This window comes from Eriocheir sinensis, chromosome 1 (assembly GCF_024679095.1).
Source record: "Eriocheir sinensis breed Jianghai 21 chromosome 1, ASM2467909v1, whole genome shotgun sequence".
NCBI classification, from domain to species: domain Eukaryota; kingdom Metazoa; phylum Arthropoda; class Malacostraca; order Decapoda; family Varunidae; genus Eriocheir; species Eriocheir sinensis.
This window is the reverse complement of record NC_066509.1, coordinates 3,147,975-3,166,760: the sequence shown is the minus strand read 5'-3', so window position 1 is coordinate 3,166,760 and position 18,786 is coordinate 3,147,975. Positions and strand designations below refer to the sequence as shown.

Here is an 18,786-nt window from a genome sequence, read left to right as displayed (position 1 = left end):
GCAAATGAAAATGAAATAGATACAATCATTATCAAAGAAATCGGGGTCGAAATAGAATAACAAAAAAACTATAATTAAACATTTCACATAATTGTATTTTGAGTGAACGAAACAGCAGAGCGATATTTTTCTTTCCGTGTTAAGGTAGTCACACACAGTTCTCCTCTTCCTCCTCTTTTATCTCCTTTATCAACTCCTCCTTCTCTATCTCCTTCTCTTCCAAATATCCTACAGGAACAATTACTCACTCCAGCGACGTCTTAGTACCAAGCGTTCATCTCCATCTCTGGGCACCACCACCACCACCACACCTCACCCTCAACTAGACTCCATTTCCTGAGGTCCAGTGGCATTGACTAACCCCGCCGCCGCCTTCCATGCACCGGCCGCCGCTGACACTGCTTCGAGACACACCAACACACGACCTGACGCTGTTCCATGACACACCAATACACCCAGGCGCTGTTCCGAGGCATACTAACTCACGGCTGCAACACTCGGCAACACTCGACATGCGCGCCTCACCACCCTCCTGGAAAAACAAAAAGAAACACATAAGAAACCTGAAATGATAAACGTATGCGCGGAAACATGAGACAAGGGAGTGTTACAAGGCCTGGCTGACTCTTTGGGGGTGCAACTGTAAAGAATAGCCTTCCAAAACACACGTACCAACACAAATAATGAACTCTGGTAGATTACATGAAGGAAAAGAGAGTTAGAAGACCCAAGTGACTCTCTGAAGGAGCAAATATACAAGAAACAACCTCTAGAAAGCAAGGGAAGGAAAAAATATAGATACTTGAAGACTTCGGGCTGAAAACTTAAGACAAAGGAACGTTATAAGACCCAAGTGACTCTCTGAAGGCGCAAATATACAAGAAACAACCTCTAGACAGCAAGGGAAAGGAAAAAATATAGATACTTGAAGACTTCGGGCTGAAAACTTAAGACAAAGGAACGTTATAAGACCCAAGTGACTCTCTGAAGACGCAAATATACAAGAAACAACCTCTAGAAACCAAGGGAAAGGAAAAAATATAGATACTTGAAGACTTCGGGCTGAAAACTTAAGACAAAGGAACGTTATAAGACCCAAGTGACTCTCTGAAGGCGCAAATATACAAGAAACAACCTCTAGAAACCAAGGGAAGGAAAAATTATAGATACTTGAAGACTTCGGGCTGAAAACTTAAGACAAAGGAACGTCACAAGACTCAACTGACTCTCTGGAGGGGCAAATAGAAGAAATAAACGTCTATGAAGCAAGAGAAAGCAACTATGATGAATGCTTGAAGACTTCGGGGCCGCAGAACCTGAGACGCGGAATGTTACAAGGGCCCGTCTGTCACTCTTCCCTGGTGCAACAATAAACGCTGTAATTGTTCTCCCCGGCGCCTCACAATAGCAAGCTCCGTGTCCAATCTTGTTCACATGGTGGTTCAGGATCTTGGCTTGGGTTGGGTTAGCTTGCTCGAGGCCGTATACCTGAAGAACTGCATTGCAAGGCCCTCCTCCTCCTCCTCCTCCTACTCCTTCTCTTCTTTCCTCGCTTGCACGTCATGTTTTACTACCGAGGACATGTGAAGAAGAGAAAGCCGAAGTAGAAGGGGAAATAATAAACAGCAGACGAAGGTGTAAGGGAAGAAGGGAGAACCGCAGAGGAAGAAGAAAGGGAAAGAAAGAGAAGAGCAGACGAAGGAGAAAGGAGAACAGGAGACAAAGGAGAGAGGGAAGAAGGGAGAACGCTGACGAAGGAGAAAAGGAAAGAAAAACGGGCTGAAAGAGCAATAGACGAAAGGGGAAGAAGTAAGAAACGAGAAGCTAATGAAGGAGAGGCAGACGAAGTAGAGGAAGAAAGAGAAAAGGAAGAAGTAACAGAGGAGCAGAAGAGAACGTAGGAAGTATTTAACAGATGAAGGAAGAAGAGGGAAGAAGGGAAGACTGGGTGAAGAAGAGGAAGAAGGAAAGAGGAAAAAAAGGAGAACAGGGTGAAGAAATAACAGACGAAGAAGAAGAGAGAGAGAGAGAGAGAGAGAGAGAGAGAGAGAGAGAGAGAGAGAGAGAGAGAGAGAGAGAGAGAGAGAGAGAGAGAGAGAGAGAGAGAGAGAGAGATAATCAAGAAATGACCAAACGAAGAAGCGTCATACGAAGGAGAGAGAGGAAATAAAAAAGACGATAAACACAAATAACCAGAACTTTACCAAACCGCACCACTGTAAAATAAAGAAAATAACAAGGCTACATCGACCACAAACAGTGAATTAGTAGGCTACCAGGATATGCTCGAATACTTGTTTAAATAAATTTCAAAACGCAAACGTTCTGTATATTCAAGTTTCCCCTTCTTCCTCGCTCACCATCTTAGCCGTAATTATTTCCCAGCAGGATCCAAATCGACGCTAACTCAAGGCCACTCACTGTAAAAAAAGAAAGAGAGAGAAAGGAGAGAGAAAAAAAATAGGCGTGTCCGGCCCGAGGCGACGTGAATGAAACATGGCAAGAACTCCCCGTAGACTTAAACATCACATTCTCAACCACTTCGGTTCTCACACTCCCACATTTGCTAAGACTTCCGTAGAGGTTGTTATGTTAGTATTGCCATGGAGGGTCGTTATATGAGCCTAGTGATAGTTTGTCAATGCCTCTGCACCATGAATGTCGAAAATATATTCATGAGAAGCCGGTTAATCCCTTTTTGTGGACTTTGGATATATTTTGTAGTTGTGGGACCGAAAGCGTTGCAGAAATATACGGTCCAAAAACTGAATGAAGGAATGTCGCAAAAGAGTTACTGAATGAGAATATAGAGAAAAGCGATGCAATAGTGAGTTTGATGCTACGAAATGGATGATGGAGATGCTTATAAGAACACTATCGGAGAATATATATGGGCTACACCACTCCCTAAAACACCTTCCTTAATATAGTAAACATGTGAAGAGGAGAAAAAATACTAGGCTATTCAGAAATTAGTTAGCGGAAAATGGAGTTTGAGAATTAATGTTACCTTGGGCGGTTCTTCACTTTTAATATCTTTGCTTGGTTCTTTAAGGAGTATTAAGTGCTTTGAGGTGCGTACTAATTGGAAGGATGCGTACAGTTTGGGGGTATGCATAAAAGGGGAAAGAAAGGAGAAATGGGAAAGCGAGAAGGAGAGTGACGCGCAAGGCTGAGAAAGATAAATAAGAGAGAGAGAGAGCAGACGACTAAGCATGTGTTTCGTCATATATATTTAAGCCTACTTGGATTTTTTATTATTATTATTATTTATACTAACAATAAATTATGCTTCGTTTTAAATAAATTCTCATACATAAGCATTTCTATTTTTCGACTTTCCTTTGTTTTCCTTTGTTATTTATTTATTTCATTCCTCAGTTTCTTTTCCTTCTTTTCTTCTGATTTTCTTTTTCTCTCTCGTTCTTTCTTTCTTTTTCCTCTCTGTGTTCTCTTCCTCCTCCTCCTTCTTTCCTTCTTTCTAATTCTCTGCGTGATTTGCTTCCTTCCTCTTTTCCTTTCCATTTTCTTTCTTTCTTTTCTTCTTTTTCTCTTTCTCGTTCTCCTCCTCTTCTTTCTCACTCTCCAATCCCTTCCCATTATCCTATACCTTCTTTTCCTTTGTTTTTCCATTTCTTCCTTCCTTTTCCTCCTCCTTTTCCTTCTTTCTTCTCCTTCATTCCAAATCCTTTCCACGATTCGATACTTCTATTCCTTCCTTTCTCCATTTCTTCCTCCTCCTTCTCCTCCTTCATCATCTTTCCCTTCGCCTTCCTTCTTAATCCCTCTCCATGCATCTATACCTTCTCTTCCTTTCTTTTTACATTCCTTCCTCCTCCTCCTCCTCCTCCTCCTCCTCCTCCTCTTCCTCCTCCTCCTCCTCCTCGTCCTAATCCGCCGCGGTGACCCTCGCATTAACTCGTAGCCTCCCGCTGTTTTTCCTCGGACGCTTAATTGTGTGTCGTAAGCCGTCGACTTGTTTAGTTCGGCGTCGAGTACGAAGAATATCCGGAACCACCACTCCTCCTCCTCCTCCTCTTCCTCTTCTTCCTCCTTTTCTTCTTGGGTCTGTTCTTCATCCTTCTCTTCTTCTTCCTTCCTATTCTTCCGTCTTCTTCTTCTCTTCGTCTTCCTCTTCCTGATCGCTGAACGGAGATGAAACTAAGGAGGAAAGACCAAAACCTCGACTTCTTTTGTTACTGCTTCTTCTTCTTCTTCTTCTTCTTCTTCTTCTTCTTCTTCTTCTTCTTCTTCTTCTTCTTCTTCTTCTCTTCCTCCTCCTCCTCTTGATCATTCAACAGAGACGAATCCAAGGAGTGAAGAATCAAAACCTCGACTTCATGTTCTTCTTCTACTACCACTACTACTACTACTACTACTACTACTACTACTACTGCTGGCCCGCGTGACGCCCCCCCTCGCGCCTTCATAACTCCATCAGCGTCGGAGGCAGCGGCACTACAATTATAGGATGGTTTACGAGCTCGCTGAGACGCCGCCTCCGCCACCAGCGCCACCGCCACCGCCCTTATACCGTCGACTTGTTATGTTGTTGAAGAAGAAGGAGAAGGAGGTGGAGGAGGAGGCAGAGGACGAAGAAGAAGAAGATGAAGAAGATTTAGACGTAGACGAAAGCGAAGACGAAGAAGAACAATAAGAGAGAGAAAAGAAGAAGAAGACGAAAATAAAGAAGAAGAAAATGGAGATGAAGACGAAAACGAAGATGACGAAAAAGAAGAGAGGAAAAACATCGTAGGAAAGAGAGAGAAAGAGAGAAAGAGAATCATGAAAAAGAAAGAATGAAGTAAAAAAGAGAGAGAAATAAAGAAAAAAGAATGAAAACACAGAAAAAAGAAGAAAGAGGAGAAAACGAGGAAACGAAAGAGAGAGAGAGGGACAGAAGGACACAGCGAATGAGAGAGAGAGAAAGAGATAGAGAGAGAGGGAGAGAGAGAGACGCTGAGTGGTAGCAAGTCCATAAATCATCTGAGGAGACTTAAGGTTCTGTATTTCTGGTCCCTTTTTAGCGGAGTCTGTATTTAAGGATGAGGAAGATGAATTTCAGTTTGCCTCCAGGAAGGACCCCGCTAATGGGACGTGTGTTCAAGGGGGTCTTTCTCTGCCCCTTCCTTCCTTCCTTCCTTCCTTTCCTTTTTTCTTCCCTCCTTTCTTGCAGCCTTTCTTCCTTCCTTCCTTCTGTTCTCTTTGTGTTTCTCTCCTCTCTTCCTTCCTTCCTTTCTTCCTTTCTTCCTTCCTTCCTTCCTTCCTTTCTTCCTTCCTTCCTTCCTTTCTTTCTTCACTTCTATCTTGCAGCCTTTCTTCCTTCCTTCCTTCCTTCCTTCCTTCCGTTCTCTTTCTGTTTCTCTCCTCTCTTCCTTCCTTCCTTTCTTCCTTTCTTCCTTTCTTCCTTCCTTTCTTCCTTCCTTCCTTCCGTTCTCTTTCTGTTTCTCTCCTCTCTTCCTTCCTTCCGTTCTCTTTCTGTTTCTCTCCTCTTCCTTCCTTCCTTCATTTCTTCCTCTCTTCCTTCCTTCCTTTCTTCCTTTCTTCCTTTCTTCCTTTCTTTCTTCACTTCTACCTTGCAGCCTTCCTTCCTTCCTTCCTTCCGTTCTCTTTCTGTTTCTCTCCTCTCTTCCTTCCTTCCTTTCTTCCTTCCTTCCTTCCTTGCAACCTACCGCTTCTCTCTCTCTCTCTCTCTCTCTCTCTCTCTCTCTCTCTCTCTCTCTCTCTCTCTCTCTCTCTCTCGTACGCGGCCTCATTCCAGCAATACAACATCCATTATTAAACGCAGCGAGATTATGCAGAAGACGTGAGGGTAATAGACTTGGAGAGGGGAAAGGAGGGGGAGGGGGAGGAGGAGGGGGAGGAGGAGGGGGAGGAGGAGGGGGGGGGGATTAGTGAAAGGCGTGGGTGTGGGAAGAAGGAGGAGCGAGGGAAGGGGAAAGGAGGTGTGGGCGGGGAGATGGGCGGGGAGTGGAAAAGGGCAAGGATCTGACCGAGTGGGTAAGTGGATGATGAGTGGAAGGGGGCGTGGTCAGCGTGTGTGTGTGTGTGTGTGTGTGTGTGTGTGTGTGTAGGAGAGAGTGTGAGCGAGAGAGAGAGAGAGAGAGAGAGAGAGAGAGAGAGAGAGAGAGAGAGAGAGAGAGAGAGAGTCTATCTTGCATATATTTTGTGAACGGAAAAAGAAAAGAAATGAAAAGAAGGCAGAGAAAGAAGAAAGAAAGGAAGGAGAAAGAAGAAGATGAAGAAGAGGAAGGAGAGGAAGAGGAGGAGGAAGAATAAAGGAAGAGGAAGGAAAACAAGGGGAAAGAAAAGGCTCCAGAAAACGAAAAGGAAGAACCAGAAAGAAAAGAAAAAAAAGGAAGAAGAGGAGGAGACTAGATAATGCAGAATAAAAAAAAAGGAAAAAATAAAAAAATAAAATAAAATAAATGAAGGAAAAGAAAATTAGAAGGAAATATGACCAGTAAGAAAGAAAGAAAGAAAGAAAAATAAAAAGAGAAAAGGAAAGAAGAAAACAAAAGAAGGAAAGAAAAGAAAATGAAAAAAGAATGAAAAAGAAAGAAAAAAAGAAAGAAAAGAATGAAGGAATGAAAGAAACAGAAAGTGAGAGAGAGAGAGAGAGAGAGAGAGAGAGAGAGAGAGAGAGAGAGAGAGACGGATGCTGGTCAGGGAGATGAATGATGCTGGGTGTGGGAGAGGAAGGTGAAAGGTGGGAGAGAAAGAGAGAGAAGGAGAGAGAGAGAAAGAGAGAGAGAGAGAGAACAGGAGGTTGTTTTAGGCATGTAAGGAAGGTGTGGAGAGAGAGAGATGGAGAGAGAGAGAGAGAGAGGGAGAGGGCGAATAAAAGGAAGGGCTGGGTAGCCATAAATAACCGAAGCCTTACCGAGAAGAGCGTAAATCAGAGGAAAACTGAATAAACAGAGAGAAATTGATAGATATGAAGAGAGAGAGAGAGAGAGAGAGATGGTGGGCGGAGAGAGAGAGGGAGGGAGGGAGGAGCAGATGGAGATGATAAAACAGTGAGATGCAGAAGTAAAAGAAAATTGAATTAACTATAAAAACGAGAGATAGGCAGAAAGAGGCGATTGCAAGATGGCTGAAGGAAGGAGGGAGGGAGAGAGGGAAAGAAGGAGGGAAGGAGAGGAGGGAAGAGAGAAAGAGGGAGAAGAAGAGGAAGAAGGAGGAGAGAAAGAAGAAAGAGGTCTGGGTGATGGAGAAGAAGGATGGAAGAAGAGAGAGAGAGGAAGAGGAAGAGGAGGAGGAAGAGCAAGGGAGGAGAGAGAGTGAGAGAGAGTGTGGGAAAAGGAAGAAAAAGAAGGGAGAGAAAAAGGTGGAGGAGAGAAGGAGGACTTGATGGTGTTGGAGGAACGTGGGAAGAGAGAGAAAGGAATAAAAGAAGGAAGAAGAAGAAGGAAAGGAAGGAAGGAAGGAAGGAAGAGGAGATAGAGAGGGAGAGTAGGAGAAAAGGAGGAGAACTGAGAGAGGAAGAGGAAAGAAGAGAAAGAGATAGAGAAAGAGAGAGGAGGAGAAAAGAAGGACTGAATAAGGAAGAGGAAAGAAGAGGAAGAGATAGAGAAGGAGAGAAGAGGAGGAGAAGGAATAGAGATAACGACGATAGATAGACAGATAGACAGAGAGATAGAGAGAAAGAGAGAGAGAGAGAGGCGTAGAACGGAAGACCTCAACACCCCCTCTCCTCCCCTCCCTCCCCCCTCCCCTACGCCCCCACCCATGATGGTATCGGCTTGGCACAGTTACGCCCCCTCCCCCCCCATCCTCCCTCCTCCCCCACCCCCCCCTATCATCGTCAGCATCAGGAGAGGTCAGAGGATTACCTTCAGAACGGGCAGCTTGTTCACACGTCCGTCATCTTCGTCCTTCTCTGATCTTTTCTTTATTTTCTTTTTCTCTTTTTTTTTATCGAGTTTTTGTGTTTTCCTCTTTCTTTTCTTTCTTTTTTTCCTTTTTCTTTTGTCTTTTCTTTATCGTCCCTTCATTTTCTTTTCTTATTTCTTTGATTTTTCTGAATTTTCTTAGTCTTTTTTTCTTTTCCGTTTTTATCCTTTTCCATTCTCTCCTTTTTCCTTCCTTTTCCTTTCCTTTCCTTTTTCCTCTTTTCTCTTCTCCTTACGTTCAATTCTTTTTCTTCTCATTTTTTCATTTCTCGTCGTTTTCCCGTGAGTTGAAATTGATTTATTTTTGTACACACACACTCACGCACACACACACACACACACACACACACACACACACACACACACACACACACACACACACATTCTATATTTTTCGTGATTTTCTTTCTTTCTTCTTCTTCTTCTTCGTCTTCTTCTTCTGTTCCATCATTTATTTCTTCTTCTTCTTCTTCTTCTTCTTCTTCTTCTTCTTCTATTTCTTATTCTTCTTCGCCATGTCATTTAATTCTTCCTCTTCTTCTTCTTCTTTTTCTTCTTCTTCTTCTGTTCCATCATTTATTTCTTCTCCTTCTTCTTTTTCTTTTTCTTCTTTTTCTTCCTCTTTTTCTTTTTCTTCTTCCATGACCAGCATTTTTGAGCCGCCCTTTTCATAATTTATTAACCTTTTTTTTTGTCTTCTCCTGTTTTGGATTTTGCATTTCGCTTTCTGAGTATTTTTTTTCCATCGTAGCGGGACTCCTTCGTTTTTCTTTTCTCTTTCTTTTTCCTTCTTTTCCTTCTTTTTCTTTTCGTGTTTTCCCCTTTTCGTTTTTTTCTCTTCCTTCTTTTTCTTTCTTTCCCTTCTTCTTCTTCTATCTTTTCCTTCCTTTCATCTCCTTCACCTCCTTATACTCTCCTCCTTTCCCTTTTTCTCAGCTTCTTTTCCCCTTCTTTTCCTTTCCTTTCCTGCTTTCCTTCATTTCTATTCTTCTTTCCTTTTCCCTTTCTTTCCCTCCCTTCTCTTCTTTTCATTTCCTTTCATATCCTTTTATTTCCTTTCCTCTCCTTCTCTTCCTTTCCTTTCTCTTCATATCCTTTTATTTCCTTTCCTCTCCTTCTCTTCCTTTCAATTTATCTTCTCTCCTTTATTTCCTTCTTTTCCCTTCCCTTTTCTTCCTTTCAATTAAGCTTCTCTCCTTTATTTCCTTCTTTTCCCTTCCCTTTCCCTTCTCTTCCTTTTCCTTCATATAACTTCCTTTCCCTTCCTCTGTTTTCCCTCCTTTCCCTCCTTTCTTCGCTTTTCCTTCTTTGATGTCGTTTAGTGAATGCATGAAGACAATGAAATTCACATAGAAGAAAAATAAAATAATCCCATAAACTCCTTCAACAAAAAAGAATACTTAGTCATTTTAATTGCTCTTATTTTTTTTTTTTGTCAACACGCACACCCCCACACCCACTAACACATCCCTCCCTCTCACCCTCTCCCATCCACTCCCCCACACGAAGTAATAGCCCCCTCACCTCCCCACACCCATTTTGTCACTTACCCTCCACCCACACACCCACAAAACGCCCCCACCCCCAACCCTTCCCTCCACCACCATCACCACCTTCACCAACAATGGCAGTAACAATAGGTCAAGGTATTCTAAGTGGTAAGTTACGATAAGTTCAGTTCGGTCACACACCACAACAATTCCTTCTCCCGTGGGCTTCAGCGGTGACCTTGGAGGAGGAGGAGGAGGAGGAGGAGGAGGAGGAGGAAAATAATCAGAAGCGATCCTCGACTTGCTCTCTCACAGTTTTGGTCGACATAAAAAAATGACTTGAGGGCTCTTTCGTGTCTATAAAGGTACGTGTGAGTGTGTGTGTGTGTGTGTGTGTGTGTGTGTGTGTGTGTGTGTGTGTGACCTTTTCCTAAGCAAGTTTTTACGGTGTTCGTGATAAAATATATATAAAAAATCACATAGTCACCCCCGAACGAGTGAGTTATTTTGAATATATATAAAACTTAAGTGATTCCGATCGATTTCCCGTTTCTTATACCCCCCCTTCTCTCTCTCTCTCTCTCTCTCTCTCTCTCTCTCTCTCTCTCTCTCTCTCGCCGGCTACTTTATAATTACACTCGCTATTAAATTATAACCAGATCGCGATAGCATAAAAAGATATCCAACCCTCATTGTTTCGAATCAAATCTAATGCGTTCGAGGTTCTTTTTATTTCCAAGCCACGACGAGGAGGAGGAGGAGGAGGAGGAAGAGTAGAAGGAGGAGGAGGAGGGAGCGTGTGTGCGTGGGTTGAACACGTGCCCGAAGAAAACACTCTCTAAAAAGTTTTCGCAGATAATCTTGAATATAAGTCGGAGAAAAAGCCAAACGTGTGTAAGGTGACGCGAGGATGTGGTTAAGTGCGGCGGAGGGGCGGGAAGGGGCGGGGCGGAGGCGGCGGCGGTGACGGTGGCGAAGGGAGGGAAGGGAAGGGAGGTGGTCTGAGGGCGACGTATTGAGAGTGAGATGAAGATGGTGTGTAAAATATTATGTTTTTTTTTTCTTATTTTTTTTATTCCTCTTTTTTCTTTCGCGTTTTTTTGTGTTTCTGTCTTTCTTTCTATTCTTTTTTTTCTTTTTTGTTTGTCTTCTTTCTTTTCTTTATCTATTGTTTGTTTTTCTTATTTTCTGTATTTCATTTTCTTTCTTTCATTTTTTCTTTGTTTTCTTTCTATTTCTGTCTTTTTTCATTCCTTATTTCTTTTCTTTCTTTCTTCCTTCCTTTCTTTCATTTTTTCTTTCTCTCTTCTGTCTCTTCCTCTCTTTCGCTCTCTCTTTCCTTTCTTTCCTTCTCTCTCTCTCTCTCTCTCTCTCTCTCTCTCTCTCTCTCTCTCTCTCTCTCTCTCTCTCTCAAACTAAAGACAGGTGCAGCGCCGTGGGCCAGGTCGCCTCACAGGTCACATTACAGGTCGCCTCAAGCACAAGATGAGAGAGAGAGAGGGACAGAGAGAGAGACAGGTGGTGAATGGAAGAGGGGGGAGGGGGCAGGTGTGTGTGTGTGTGTGTGTGTGTGTGTGTGTGTGTGTGTACCTGAGCTCATTAAGACAGGTAATGTATTCGCTTCTACTACTACTACTACTACTTCTACTACTACTACAACTACTACTACTACTACTTCTACTACTACTACTACTACTACTACAGTGATGATAATAATGATAATATTAACAGTAAATACAAAGTTGAATAATGAAAACAATCTCTCTCTCTCTCTCTCTCTCTCTCTCTCTCTCTCTCTTTTGTATTCTCAGGCGGCAGAAAACAAAGCACTCGAATTATAAAGAAAGAAAAAAAGAAAGAAATAAGGACGAGACACGAACAGGGAATGAAAAGGAAATGTTGAAAGGTGACCAACCCCAATGTTCTCTCTCTCTCTCTCTCTCTCTCTCTCTCTCTCTCTCTCTCTCTCTCTCTCTCTCTCTCTCTCAATTAAATCCAGAGTGCACTTAAAAGGAGCCACGAAGAACACGAGAAGAGGAAGAGGAGGAGGAGGAGGAGGAGGAGGAGGAGGAAGAGGTTGATATTGCAAACACTGGAGGAATGAAGCAATGAGAAGAGACAAAAGTAAAGAAAGAAAGGAAGAAAAAGGAAGAAAGCCAAAGAAGGAGGAGGAGGAGGAGGAGGAGGAGGAAGAGGAGGAGGAGGAGAGAAAAGGTATGAAGAGGAGGAGGAGGAGGGATAATGGAGGAAAGAAAGGCTGTGTAAATGTATTGAGAGAGAGAGAGAGAGAGAGAGAGAGAGAGAGAGAGAGAGAGAGAGAGTAACGAGACAGCAGGTGAGATACTGTCGAGGCGGAGGTAAGTCCCGGCGCTAACAGGCTAAGATATACTCTAAGCCCATCAAGCAGGCCACGGTGAGCAGGCAAGCAGGCAGGTAACCAGGCGAGCGGGGTCTTAAATAAGTTCTCATAAGCGTCTTTCGCGTTCATGTTGCAGAAGACATCAAACTATTACTAGGCTCATAAACTACCCATGGAAATACTAAAACAACCTCTACGGAAGCTTTGCCAAATGTGTGTGGATGTTTGAGCCCCTATTTTTTTTTTTTACAACAAAGGAGACAGCTCAAGGGCACAAAAAAAGGAAACAATAATAAAAAACTCGCTACTCGCTGCTCCTACGAAAAAGAATCAAAAGAGGTGGCCGAAAGAGAGGTCAATTTCGGGAGGAGGAGGAAGGCAGTTGAGTGCTTGGGCCCCGTACACTATTGACGGTTTACTGGTGGGTCTAATCCTTCAGGGGAGGGCTCGCGGACTTGGTATCGTTGCTTGGGTGATGGTCCTGATCTGAAAGCGGTAGCAGAGAGCAAGATGTTATGGCTATGTTACGGGAGGTTAGAACTAGTAAACAATAACCAATAAGCGGCGCGGAGACCGTCACCCAAGCAATGATGCCAAATCCGTGAGTCCACCCCTGAAGGATTAGGCTCGCCAGCTCTCGTGAAACCGGCTTTTTTTATAGGTTGCGCGTCCCCTCACTTGGTATTACTGTGATTCAACCAATAAACCAAGGATGGCCACAGTGTTGAGTCGACAGCGTGACGGCGCCGCGTTCAGGACGACGCGAGTTCAATCCCCGCCCGGTGCCACCAAGCTGGGATTTTTCAGCCGCCGCCGAGTGGCTTAAAACTACCCATATGCTGTCCAGAAGACCACCTATCAACCAGGACTCTAGATTCTAGGATTAAAGATGAGCTCCGGGAGGGCAGCATGAGCCAATGCAAGATGGCGCCACTATAAACACTTGGATGCGCCACAACGGGCTGGGCCGACCATCAGACCCCTCCAAAAACAAGCCTCCCGGCGCTACAGGCGAAGATGTAAAAAAAACAAAACAACAACAACAACAACAACAACAGTGTGAGCCCCCGAAATGTTTAAGGATACGGGCCTTAGTAAGAGACGCTCCAGTAGGTCTTGGAAGGAGGGAAAAAGGTCAATATGCAGCAGGAGCCCTTTAATTTAAGCAGGCTCATGAGATAACGCAAGCAGGGGGTCACGCTTCGAGGGATAATGAGGGGCTGCTTAGTAGGTGTTAAGATAGTGAACGGGGCGCCTCGAAATTGCCTCCAAAACAACAACAACAAAAACAACAGCAATACCAAGAGACCTCAGTATACTTCTTCCCTATTATTATCATTGTTACTAATACTGTTTTTTTATTTTTATTTTTTTTTATTTTTTATTTTTTACATCAGAGACGAGACAGTGCAAGGGCGTAAAAAATGAAAATAATAATGAAAAAAAAAAAAAGCCGGCTACTTAATGCTCCTACTACTACTACTATTACTACTACTACTACTACTACTAGGGCCGTACCATCAAGGAGCCTTAGCATAACCTTTCTTAGCAAGCTTCCATACGTAGCTAGCTTCCAAAGGCATCTAATATGAATGAAAAAAAGAAGAAGCAGGACTGAGGTAGAATAAGCAGCAGGAGCAGAGAGAAGCGAGAGCAGGAGGAAGCGGGAACGGCAGGAAGAGGAGGAGGAGGAGGAGGAGGAGGAGGAGGAGAAGACATAAACAGAAGCAGGAAGAGGAGGAAGCAGGAGTAAGGAACAGCATAAGTAGGAAGAGCAGGAGGAGGAAGGATGAACAAAACGAGGCAGAAACAGCAGGAGAAGGAGGAGGCACAAGCAGGGGAGGCAGAAGGAGGCAAGAAAAAAGAACCGAAGTAGGAGGAGCAGAAGAAGCAGAGAGTGGTCGAAAACAGCAGTACTAAAAGCAGGAAGAAGCAGGATGATCAGAATGAAGCAGGAACAGGAGGAGAAAGAGGAGGAATAGGAAAAAACAGCACAGGAAGGAGGAAGAGCTGGAGAAGCAGAAAACAGGAGAAGCAGAAGAAAGGAAGAGTAGGAAGAACAGAAGACAGAACGAAGCAAGAACAGGAGGAGGAGGAGGAGGAAGCAGGAGGAAGCAAAAGGGTAAGCAGTAATAAAAACAGCAGGAGGAAGCAGAAAGAGAAGCAGAAGCAGGAACAGCAGAAGGCAAAATCAGCAGGAGGAGGTCGACGAGGAAGCTAAGCGGTAATAAAAACAACAGCAGGAGGAAGCAGAAAGAGAAGCATAAGCAGAAAGAGGTGGAGGAAGCAAAACCAGCAGTAGGAGGAAGCAGAAACAGCAGGAGCGAGAAGGAGAAGCAGGAGGCAACAGGAGGAGGTCGACAAGGAAGCCAAGCCAAGCGGTCCCTGGTGGTGATCTCTACACTCGATACAGCCAAATAAATTTCTCCAGGGCTTAAGAGAGCGCGGCGGGTACTTAGTGAGGCTTTGTTTAGGTTGCCGGCCACCAGGCGTCCCTCCCTCCGTCCTATAAGTAATAATGATTGCGCGGTTCGGCCTCTGAGCGGGGGCAGGAACGTGCTATCCCACCCCGCCGCTGGAGGTCGCGTCGGCGGGCGGAGGCTGCGGGCGTTGGGTCTTGAGGGTCCGCGCGGGGGTGCCCTTGAGTGTGGTACTAGTGGGAGCGTTAGCAGCTTCCCTTGTTGATGTATTGGGGATAATAGCGAGGTGGCGGCCTTCCCGGACAACCCTTACGATATATGGAGTCGGCACCTCCCTCTCCCTCACTCTCTAGCGTTCTTTTGCTCCTTCTCTGTGGTGGAATTCTCAGCGTCTTCTTCCTCGACCTCTTCCGCCTCCTCCTCCTCATTCTTCTTCTCTTTTCCAGTTTCCAGGTTCTATTTCCTGCTAGAAGTGTCCGAGTGAGCGCGAAGAGGGAGAAAGATAAGAGAGAAAGGAGGGGAGAAAGAGAGAGGATGTAAAGACGAAAGGAATCTGTACCAAGTCAACGTTTCAACTGGAGCTTCAGAGACACGAGAATGAGACCTCTTGCTCTTCTCCTCCTCCTCCTCAATCTTCTTCTCAATCCCAGTTTCCAGGTTTAGTTACTATCAGAAGAAGTGAGAAAAGAGAGAAGAGAGAGGGAAAGAAAAGAGAAAGGAGGGGAGAAAGAGAGAGAGGAAGTAAAGACGAAAGGAATCTGTACCAAGTCAACGTTTCAACAGGAGCTTCAGAGAGACACAAGAATGAGACCTCTTGCTCTTCTCCTTCTCCTCCTCCTCAATCTTCTCTTCTTTTCCAGTTTCCAGGTTAATTTACTATCAGAAGAAGTGAGGAGAGAGAGAAGAGAGAGGGAAAGAAAAGAGAAAGGAGGGATGAAAGAGAGAGAAGAAGTAAAGACGAAAGGAATCTGTACCAAGTCAACGTTTCAACTGGAGCTTCAGAGACACGAGAATGAGACCTCTTGCTCTTCTCCTTCTCCTCAATCTTCTCTTCTTTTCCAGTTTCCAGGTTAATTTACTATCAGAAGAAGTGAGAAGAGAGAGAAGAGAGAGGGAAAGAAAAGAGAAAGGAGGGGAGAAAGAGAGAGAGGAAGTAAAGACGAAAGGAATCTGTACCGAGTCAACGTTTCAACTGGAGCTTCAGAGACACGAGAATGAGACCTCTTGCTCTTCTCCTCCTCCTCCTCAATCTTCTTCTCAATCCCAGTTTCCAGGTTAATTTACTATCAGAAGAAGTGAGGAAAGAGAGAAGAGAGAGAAAAGAGAGAGAGCACAAAGATACGAACCTAAACCAAGTCAACGATTCAACCCAAAAGAGACGGAAGGAGAACAAGAAGGCCTCGAAGATAACATTGTCTCAGGACCTCACCAACGCTGCGTCGCCCTCAACCAGTCATTAATCAGAGCGCGGGAGTGACGGGCCAATAGGAGGAGCCAACCAGTTCTCGCCTTAGCCAATCAGAGGGCGAGGAGGAGCAGAGGAAGCAGGCTGGGAAAGTGGAGTGAGAGGCGTGTCTCGTCCACCTTTCCTCCACCTTTCTCTCCACCTGCTAAAGCTTTAATTAGAAGAACCTTTTGGGAGAGAAGAAGTGGAGTCGTGAGAGAGAGGAGAAAGGGAGGGAAGAGGAAGGAGTGGAGGAAAGGGAGAGACGGAAGAGGAAGAAAAATAAGGAAGGATGAAGTAAAAGGGGTGAAGAAAAGACGAGGAAGAAGACAAACTTATGAAGAAGAAAAAGTTTGAAAGAAGACGAGGAAGGGAAGAGGAATGAATGAATGACGGAATAGAGAAAGGAGAAAGGAGGTACAAGGATAAAAAGAAAGAAAGAAATGGAGGTAGAAAAGATTGAAAAGGAGAATGAAGGAGAAAAAGGAAGGAAAGGGAAGGGAAAAGTAGGGATATAGAGGAGGTAGAAAGGAAGGAAGAGAGAGAGAGAGTCATGAAGGAGAAAGAGGAAGGAAGGAAGGAAGGAAGGAGGGATGAAGGGAAGGATAAAAAAAGAGAAGGAGATGAAAGGAGAGAAAGAGAACGAGAGAGACAGGTGAGGAATGGATTAAAAAAAGGAATAAAAAGAGAAAAATACAATAAATATGAAAAATGAAGAGAATATGAAAAAGAAGAAGACAAAATCAAAGAACATAGGAAGAGGAGGAAGAAGAGAGAGGGAATGACGAAACGAGAAAGAGAGAAAGAGAGGGAATGATAAAGAAAGTGAGAGAAGAGGAAGAAGGAGAATAAGGATGTAGAAGAAGGGAGAGGAGAGGAAGACAGATGGGAAGGAGGAGGAGGAGGAGAAGGAGGAGGAGGAAAGAGACGAATGTGAGGAAAGAAAGGAGAGAGAAAATAAAAGAGAAAAAAACAAAAAAAACGTGTGTGAGAGAGAGAGAGAGAGAACAGGTCAACGGGCGGTAACCAACAGTGAGGGGAGAGACGGAGGAGGAGGAGGAGGAGGAGGAGGAGGAGGAGGAGGAGGAGGAGGAGGGAGAGAAGTAGAATCATTCTCATCCTCCTCCTCATTATCATTATTATTATTATTATTATTATTATTATTATTATTATTATAAGAAGGAGGAGGAGGAAAAGGAGGAGGAGGAGGAAGTGGAGGAGGAGGAGGATCAGGAAAACGAAGAAAATGAAGGAGGAAGAAGAGAGAAGCAGCAGGAGGAGGAGGAGGAGGAGGAGGAAACAAGACAAGCCAGAGAGAGCAAGGAGAGTCAGTTGGGAGGAGGAGGGGGTCGGGGGTCGGTAGCAGGACGGGGCCGGAACGGGATGGGGTCGGGGTGGGATCGGGGCACGGTCGGGGGCGGGGCGGCGCGCGTCGTGATAGGTCAGCGCGCAGACTGTCTCCGCTGCCCACCTCCCCGGCTACTTTTTCTCCCGCTCTCCCTCCCGCGCCAAGGCTTTTAATTTCTCCCGTGCGTGGGAAAGACATAAAAAGGGTGCGCGCGTTCGGCCGGGGAGGGCGCTGGCGGCCGCGATCCAAATGTCAAACGGCTGCGGCGATCACGACAGCCTTACTACACGACTTTGGGGGGGTGGGGTGGAGGGGGGGGGGGCTGGAGGGGGTGAGGGGTCGTGGTTCTTGAGTAGACATCCGTTGGAGCCCTGACAGCGTGGTTTTCCTAAGTCTCCCCTTCCCCCTTTTGGTTCTTTCATGTCCTTCTTTCCTTTTTCTTTCTTTTCTTTCTGGTGTTTTCTTTCTCTCTCTCCCTCCTTGCTTTTCTTTCTTTCTTCTACTGTGTTCCTCCTTCTACCTCTTCCCCCTCTTTTGGTTCTTTTATATCTTTCTTTTTCTTCTTTCATTTCCTTCTTTCCTTTTGCTTTTTGGTGTTTTCTTTCTCTCTCTTCTTCTCTCTCCTTTCCTTTCTTTCTTCCTTGTACTGTGTTCCTTCTTCTACCTTTTCCTCTCTCTTTCTTTCTCTCCGTCTTTTCTCTCTTCTCTCTCTCCCTTCCTTCATTTCTTTCCTTTCCTTCCTCTCTCTCTTCCTAGGTCAAACTGTTCTTTCCTCCTTCTTTTCCTTCTTTTCTCTCCTCCTCTTCATCTTTTCTCCATTCTTCCTTCCTCTCTTCTCCTAGCTCAAACTATTCTTTTTTCTCCTCCTCTTCCTCCTCTTCTCTTATTCTCTCTTTTCTTCCTCTTCTTCTCCCCTTCTTCTTCTTCTCCTTTTCTTCCTCTTCTTCTCTTCTTCCTCTTCTTCTTCTCTTTCTATTATTCTCTCTCTTTCCTTCTTCCTTCCTTCTACTCTACTCCAAGCTCAAACTGTTCTCTTCTTCTGGTTCTCCTCCTCCTCCTCCTCCTCCTATTCTTCTTCCTCTTCTCCTTCTCTTTCTCTTATTCTCTCTCCTTCCTTCTTCCTTCCTTCTACTCTACTCCAAGCTCAAACTGTTCTCTTCCTCTGGTTACTCTTCCTCCTCCTCCTCCTCCTCCTCCTTCTCCTCCTCCTCTTCCTGTTCTTCTTCCTCTTCTTCGTGTTCTTCCTCTTGCTCATCCTCTTGTTATTGCTATTTGCTTACTCGTCCTAGTGGTTTTATTTCTCCTCTTCCTCTTCTTCCTCTTCCTCCTCTTTCTCATTTTCTCACTTATTCCAATTCATTTTTTTTTTATATTTTTATTTATTGTTATTTTCCTCATTTTTCTCTTCTCATTCCTCCTCTTCCTCCTCCTCTTCCTCCTGATCTGTTCTTTCTTCTTCTTCTTCTTCCTCTTCCATTTATTATCTCCCTTTCTTATATTCCTCTTCCTCTCTCCACTACTGTTTCTCCTCCTCCTCCTCCTCCTCCTCCTCCTCCTCCTCCTCCTCTTCCTCCTCCTCCTACGCCGCCTCCTACTTTCTCGGCCTCCATTTCTCCTCCTCCTCCTCCTCCTCCTCCTCCTCCTCCTCGTCTATTCTCACCTCATTCCACGACCCCCTCCCCCCCCTCCCCCCCTCCCCCCACCTTTCCACACCTCATTTCATGCTCTCCCTTATTTAACCTTTCCCCTTCCCCCCATCCTCCTCCCCCTCTTCCCCCCCTCTTTCCTCCCCATCTCCCCCCCCCTTCCCCTTTTATTGTCTCCCCTTCA

At 44.7% G+C, this 18,786-nt stretch overlaps 1 protein-coding gene across 3 annotated transcripts in view; it reads right to left on the bottom strand.

Moving 5' to 3' along the window:
• Positions 1 to 18,786, bottom strand: part of LOC127008299 (zinc finger and BTB domain-containing protein 24-like) — a 101,835-nt gene that overhangs the window by 10,573 nt on the left and 72,476 nt on the right. For all 3 annotated transcript variants that reach the window (XM_050880246.1, XM_050880170.1, XM_050880346.1), the window contains exon 3: positions 249 to 532. The gene's annotated coding sequence lies outside the window, so the exon portion shown is untranslated. The remainder of the gene's footprint in view (positions 1 to 248; positions 533 to 18,786) is intronic.